Below are 7997 nucleotides of genomic sequence, written 5' to 3'. Positions count from 1 at the left end.
ACACTAGCGCCCTCTGCCGGCCAGAAGACAAACTTAACACGGTTTTATAGACACTAGCGCCCTCTACCGGCCAGAAGCCACACTTAACACGGTTTTATAGGCACTAGCGCCACCTGCCAGCCAGACGCCAAACTTGACACGAATTTACAGACACTAGCGCCCTCTGCCGGCCAGAAGCCACACATAACACGGTTTTATAGACACTAGCGCCCTCTGCCGGCCAGGCGCCAAACTTGACATGGTTTTATAGACACGATTTTTTTTTTTCGATATTATTACTATTTCATACAACTTTTATATCTTACACCTCGACAAGTTCTTATATCCTACCGGCCAGAAGACAAACTAAACACGGTTTTATAGACACGATTTTTTTTTTTTCGATATTATTACTATTTCATACAACTTTTATATGTTACACCTCGACAAGTTCTTATATCCTACCGGCCAGAAGAAAAACTAAACACGGTTTTATAGACACTAGCGCCCTCTGCCGACCAGGCGCCAAACTTGACACGGTTTTATAGACACTAGCGCCACCTGCCGGCCAGAAGACAAACTAAACACGGTTTTATAGACACTAGCGCCCTCTGCCGGCCAGAAGCCACACTTAACACGGTTTTATAGGCACTAGCGCCACCTGCCGGCCAGAAGACAAACTAAACACGGTTTTATAGACACTAGCGCCCTCTGCCGCCAAACGCCAAACTTAACACGGTTTTATAGACACTAGCGCCACCTGCCGGCCAGAAGACAAACTAAACACGGTTTTATAGACACTAGCGCCCTCTGCCGGCCAGGTGCCAAACTTGACATGAATTTACAGACACTAGCGCCACCTGCCGGCCAGAAGCCACACTTAACACGGTTTTATAGACACTAGCGCCCTCTGCCGGCCAGAAGACAAACTAAACACGGTTTTATAGACACTAGCGCCCTCTGCCAGCCAGGCGCCAAACTTGACACGAATTTACAGACACTAGCGCCACCTGCCGGCCAGAAGCCACACTTAACACGGTTTATAGACACTAGCGCCCTCTGCCGGCCAGACGCCAAACTTGACACGAATTAACAGACACTAGCGCCCTCTGCCGGCCAGAAGCCACACTTAACACGCTTTTATAGACACTAGCGCCCTCTGCCGGCCAGGCGCCAAACTTGACACGTTTTTTTTTTTTCGATATTATTACTATTTCATACAACTTTTATATGTTACACCTCGACAAATTCTTATATCCTACCGGCCAGAAGAAAAACTAAACACGGTTTTATAGACACTAGCGCCCTCTGCCGGCCAGAAGACAAACTAAACACGGTTTTATAGACACTAGCGCCCTCTGCCAGCCAGACGCCAAACTTGACACGAATTTACAGACACTAGCGCCCTCTGCCGGCCAGAAGCCACACTTGACACGGTTTTATAGACACTAGCGCCACCTGCCGGCCAGAAGACAAACTAAACACGGTTTTATAGACACTAGCGTCCTCTGCCGGCCAGAAGACAAACTAAACACGGTTTTATAGACACTAGCGCCCTCTGCCGGCCAGGCGCCAAACTTGACACGAATTTACAGACACTAGCGCCCTCTGCCGGCCAGGCGCCAAACTTGACATTGTTTTATAGACACGATTTTTTTTTTTCGATATTATTACTATTTCATACAACTTTTATATCTTACACCTCGACAAGTTCTTATATCCTACCGGCCAGAAGACAAACTTAACACGGTTTTATAGACACTAGCGCCCTCTGCCGACCAGGCGCCAAACTTGACACGGTTTTATAGACACTAGCGCCACCTGCCGGCCAGAAGACAAACTAAACACGGTTTTATAGACACTAGCGCCCTCTGCCGGCCAGAAGCCACACTTAACACGGTTTTATAGGCACTAGCGCCACCTGCCGGCCAGAAGACAAACTAAACACGGTTTTATAGACACTAGCGCCCTCTGCCGGCCAAACGCCAAACTTAACACGGTTTTATAGACACTAGCGCCACCTGCCGGCCAGAAGACAAACTAAACACGGTTTTATAGACACTAGCGCCCTCTTCCGGCCAGGCGCCAAACTTGACACGAATTTACAGACACTAGCGCCACCTGCCGGCCAGAAGCCACACTTAACACGGTTTTATAGACACTAGCGCCCTCTGCCGGCCAGACGCCAAACTTGACACGAATTTACAGACACTAGCGCCCTCTGCTGGCCAGAAGCCACACTTAACACGGTTTTATAGACACTAGCGCCCTCTGCCGGCCAGGCGCCAAACTCGACACGGTTTTTTTTTCGATATTATTACTATTTCATACAACTTTTATATGTTACACCTCGACAAGTTCTTATATCCTACTGGCCAGAAGCCACACTTACCACGGTTTTATAGACACTAGCGCCCTCTGCCGGCCAGGCGCCAAACTTGACATGGTTTTATAGACACGATTTTATTTTTTTCGATATTATTACTATTTCATACAACTTTTATATCTTACACCTCGACAAGTTCTTATATCCTACCGGCCAGAAGACAAACTAAATACGGTTTTATAGACACGATTTTTTTTTTTCGATATTATTACTATTTCATACAACTTTTATATGTTACACCTCGACAAGTTCTTATATCCTACCGGCCAGAAGAAAAACTAATCACGGTTTTATAGACACTAGCGCCACCTGTTGGCCAAACGCCAAACTTAACACGGTTTTATAGACACTAGCGCCCTCTACCGGCCAAACGCCACACTTAACACGGTTTTATAGACACTAGCGCCCTCTGCCGGCCAGAAGCCACACTTAACGCGAATTTACAGACACTAGCGCCCTCTGCCGACCAGAAGCCACACTTAACACGAATTTACAGACACTAGCGCCCTCTGCCAGCCAGAAGCCACACTTAGCACGGTTTTATAGACACTAGCGCCCTCTGCCGGCCTGAAGACAAACTAAAAACGGTTTATAGACACTAGCGCCCTCTGCCGGCCAGGCGCCAAACTTGACACGGTTTTATAGACACGATTTTTTTTTTTCGATATTATTACTATTTCATACAACTTTTATATGTTACACCTCGACAAGTTCTTATATCCTACCGGCCAGAAGCCACACTTAACACGGTTTTATAGACACTAGCGCCCTCTGCCGGCCTGAAGACAAACTAAACACGGTTTATGGACACTAGCGCCCTCTGCCGGCCAGGCGCCAAACTTGACACGGTTTTATAGACACGATTTTTTTTTTTCGATAGTATTACTATTTCATACAACTTTTATATGTTACACCTCGACAAGTTCTTATATCCTACCGGCCAGAAGACAAACTAAACACGGTTTTATAGACACGATTTTTTATTTTCCGATATTATTACTATTTCATACAACTTTTAAATGTTACACCTCGACAAGTTCTTATATCCTACCGGCCAGAAGAAAAACTAAACACGGTTTTATAGACACTAGCGCCACCTGTTGGCCAAACGCCAAACTTAACACGATTTTATAGACACTAGCGCCCTCTGCCGGTCAGGCGCCAAACTCGACACGGTTTTATAGACACTAGCGCCCTCTGCCGGCCAGAAGCCACACTTAACATGAATTTACAGACACTAGCGCCCTCTGTCGGCCAGAAGCCACACTTAACACGAATTTACAGACACTAGCGCCCTCTGTCGGCCAGAAGCCACACTTAACACGGTTTTATAGACACTAGCGCCCTCTGCCGGCCTGAAGACAAACTAAACACGGTTTATAGACACTAGCGCCCTCTGCCGGCCAGGCGCCAAACTTAACACGGTTTTATAGACACTAGCGCCCTCTGGCGGCCAGGCGCCAAACTCGACACGGTTTTATAGATACTAGCGCCCTCTGCCGGCCAGAAGCCACACTTAACTCGAATTTACAGACACTAGCGCCCTCTGCCGGCCAGAAGCCACACTTAACACGGTTTTATAGACACTAGCGCCCTCTGCCGGCCAGGCGCCAAACTTGACACGGTTTTATAGAAACTAGCGCCCTCTGCCGGCCAGACGCCAAACTTGACACGAATTTACAGACACTAGCGCCCTCTGCCGACCAGAAGCCACACTTAACACGGTTTTATAGACACTAGCGCCACCTGCCGGCCAGAAGCCACACTTAACACGGTTTATAGACACTAGCGCCCTCTGCCGGCCAGGCGCCAAACTTGACACGGTTTTATAGACACGATTTTTTTTTTCGATATTATTACTATTTCATACAACTTTTATATGTTACACCTCGACAAGTTCTTATATCCTACCGGCCAGAAGCCAAACTTAACACGGTTTTATAGACACTAGCGCCACCTGCCGGCCTGAAGACAAACTAAACACGGTTTAAAGACACTAGCGCCCTCTGCCGGCCAGGCGCCAAACTTGACACGGTTTTATAGACACGATTTTTTTTTTTTTCGATATTATTACTATTTCATACAACTTTTATATGTTACACCTCGACAAGTTCTTATATACTACCGGCCAGAAGACAAACTAAACACGCTTTTATAGACACGATTTTTTTTTTCGATATTATTACTATTTCATACAACTTTTATATGTTACACCTCGACAAGTTCTTATATACTACCGGCCAGAAGAAAAACTAAACACGGTTTCATAGACACTAGCGCCACCTGTTGGCCAAACGCCAAACTTAACACGGTTTTATAGACACCAGCGACCTCTGGCGGCCAAGCGCCAAACCTCGACACGGTTTTATAGATACTAGCGCCCTCTGCCGGCCAGACGCCAAACTTGACACGTATTCACAGACACTAGCGCCCTCTGCCGGCCAGAAGCCACACTTAACACGGTTTTATAGACACTAGCGCCCTCTGCCGGCCAGGCGCCAAACTTGACACGGTTTTATAGACACTAGCGCCCTCTGCCGGCCAAACGCCAAACTTGACACGAATTTACTGACACTAGCGCCCTCTGCCGGCCAGAAGCCACACGTAACACGGTTTTATAGACACTAGCGCCCTCTGCCGGCCAGGCGCCAAACTTGACACGGTTTTATAGACACTAGCGCCCTCTGCCGGCCAGAAGACAAACTTAACACGGTTTTATAGACACTAGCGCCACCTGACGGCCAGGCGCCAAACTTGACACGGTTTTATAGACACTAGCGCCACCTGCCGGCCAGAAGACAAACTAAACACGGTTTTATAGACACTAGCGCCCTCTGCCCGCCAGGCGCCAAACTTGACACGGTTTTTTTTTTTCGACATTATTACTATTTCATACAACTTTTATATGTTACACCTCGACAAGTTCTTATATCCTACCGGCCAGAAAAAAAACTAAACACGGTTTTATAGACACTAGCGCCCTCTGCCGGCCTGAAGACAAACTAAACACGGTTTTATAGACACTAGCGCCCTCTGCCAGCCAGACGCCAAACTTGACACGAATTTACAGACACTAGCGCCCTCTGCCGGCCAGAAGCCACACTTAACACGGTTTTATAGACACTAGCGCCACCTGCCGGCAAGAAGACAAACTAAACACGGTTTTATAGACACTAGCGACCTCTGCCAGCCTGAAGCCACACTTAACACGGTTTTATAGACACTAGCGCCACCTGCCGGCAAGAAGACAAACTAAACACGATTTTATAGACACTAGCGCCCTCTGCCGGCCAGACGCCAAACTTGACACGAATTTACAGACACTAGCGCCCTCTGCCGGCCAGAAGCCACACTTAACACGGTTTTATAGACACTAGCGCCCTCTGCCGGCCAGGCGCCAAACTTGACACGGTTTTTTTTTTTCGATATTATTACTATTTCATACAACTTTTATATGTTACACCTCGACAAGTTCTTATATCCTACCGGCCAGAAGAAAAACTAAACACGGTTTTATAGACACTAGCGCCCTCTGCCGGCCTGAAGCCACACTTAACACAGTTTTATAGACACTATAGAATTCCATTTTTCACACACTTTTTTTCGTTTCAACTTTCTATATACATCTTTTACCGTTAATATTACATTTTCCAATATTGTTACGGCTTCTATTTTATTCATTGATTCATAACACAATTTTTCGGTTAAACTTTTTATATAAGTTTTTTTAGTCATTCGTAAGCTCATTTGTCGTATCGATGGTTCCTATTTCTCCATTACAAATTCATATACCATTTTTCCGTTAAGGTTAGTTATTTTTCTGTGGCCATTACTATTTTCACAACACTTTTATATAAAACACCTCGGACGGATGTAGAGACATCCAGAACATCTATATCCATTGAATTTTCACAATTCATTTTTTTCATCAAGTTCCTAGATAGAGAGGGATCTAATTTCATAATACTTGTTTTTTTTTCATCATTATTACTATCTTCATAAAACTTTTATATAACACACCTCGAACGGCTTCTACATACAAAACATATCCATTCAATTTTCACAATTCATCTTTTTCGACAAATTCTTATATCCTACCGGCCAGAAGACAAACTAGCGCCCTCTGCCGGCCAGAAGCCACACTTAACACGGTTTTATAGGCACTAGCGCCACCTGCCGGCCAGAAGACAAACTAAACACGGTTTTATAGACACTAGCGCCCTCTGCCAGCCAGACGCCAAACTTGACACGAATTTACAGACACTAGCGCCCTCTGCCGGCCAGAAGCCACACTTGACACGGTTTTATAGACACTAGCGCCACCTGCCGGCCAGAAGACAAACTAAACACGGTTTTATAGACACTAGCGCCCTCTGCCGGCCAGAAGACAAACTAAACACGGTTTTATAGACACTTGCGCCCTCTGCCGGCCAGGCGCCAAACTTGACACGAATTTACAGACACTAGCGCCACCTGCCGGCCGGAAGCCACACTTAACACGGTTTTATAGACACTAGCGCCCTCTGCCGGCCAGACGCCAAACTTGACACGAATTTACAGACACTAGCGCCCTCTGCCGGCCAGAAGTCACACTTAACACGGTTTTATAGACACTAGCGCCCTCTGCCGGCCAGACGCCAAACTTGACACGAATTTACAGATACTAGCGCCCTCTGCCGGCCAGAAGCCACACTCAACACGGTTTTATAGACACTAGCGCCCTCTGCCGGCCAGGCGCCAAACTTGACACGGTTTTTTTTTCTCGATATTATTACTATTTCATACAACTTTTATATGTTACACCTCGACAAGTTCTTATATCCTACCGGCCAGAAGAAAAACTAAACACGGTTTTATAGACACTAGCGCCCTCTGCCGGCCTGAAGCCACACTTAACACGGTTTTATAGACACTAGCGCCACCTGCCGGCCAGAAGACAAACTAAACACGGTTTTATAGACACTAGCGCCCTCTGCCGGCCAGAAGACGAACTAAACACGGTTTTATAGACACTAGCGCTCTCTGCCGGCCAGGCGCCAAACTTGACACGAATTTACAGACACTAGCGCCACCTGCCGGCCAGAAGCCACACTTAACACGATTTTATAGACACTAGCGCCCTCTGCCGGCCTGAAGCCACACTTAACACGGTTTTATAGACACTAGCGCCCTCTGCCGGCCAGGCGCCAAACTTGACACGGTTTTTTTTTTTTTCGATATTATTACTATTTCATACAACTTTTATATGTTACACCTCGACTAGTTCTTATATCCTACCGGCCAGAAGAAAAACTAAACACGGTTTTATAGACACTAGCGCCCTCTGCCGGCCAGAAGACAAACTTAACACGGTTTTATAGACACTAGCGCCCTCTGCCGGCCAGAAGCCACACTTAACACGGTTTATAGACACTAGCGCCCTCTGCCGGCCAGGCGCCAAACTTGACACGGTTTTATAGACACTAGCGGCCTCTGCCGGCCAAACGCCAAACTTGACACGAATTTACTGACACTAGCGCCCTCTGCCGGCCAGACGCCAAACTTGACACGAATTTACAGACACTAGCGCCCTCTGCCGGCCAGAAGCCACACGTAACACGGTTTTATAGACACTAGCGCCCTCTGCCGGCCA

This window comes from Diorhabda sublineata, unplaced genomic scaffold (genome assembly GCF_026230105.1).
Source record: "Diorhabda sublineata isolate icDioSubl1.1 unplaced genomic scaffold, icDioSubl1.1 Dsub_115, whole genome shotgun sequence".
NCBI classification, from domain to species: domain Eukaryota; kingdom Metazoa; phylum Arthropoda; class Insecta; order Coleoptera; family Chrysomelidae; genus Diorhabda; species Diorhabda sublineata.
Note: the sequence above shows the minus strand (reverse complement) of the source record.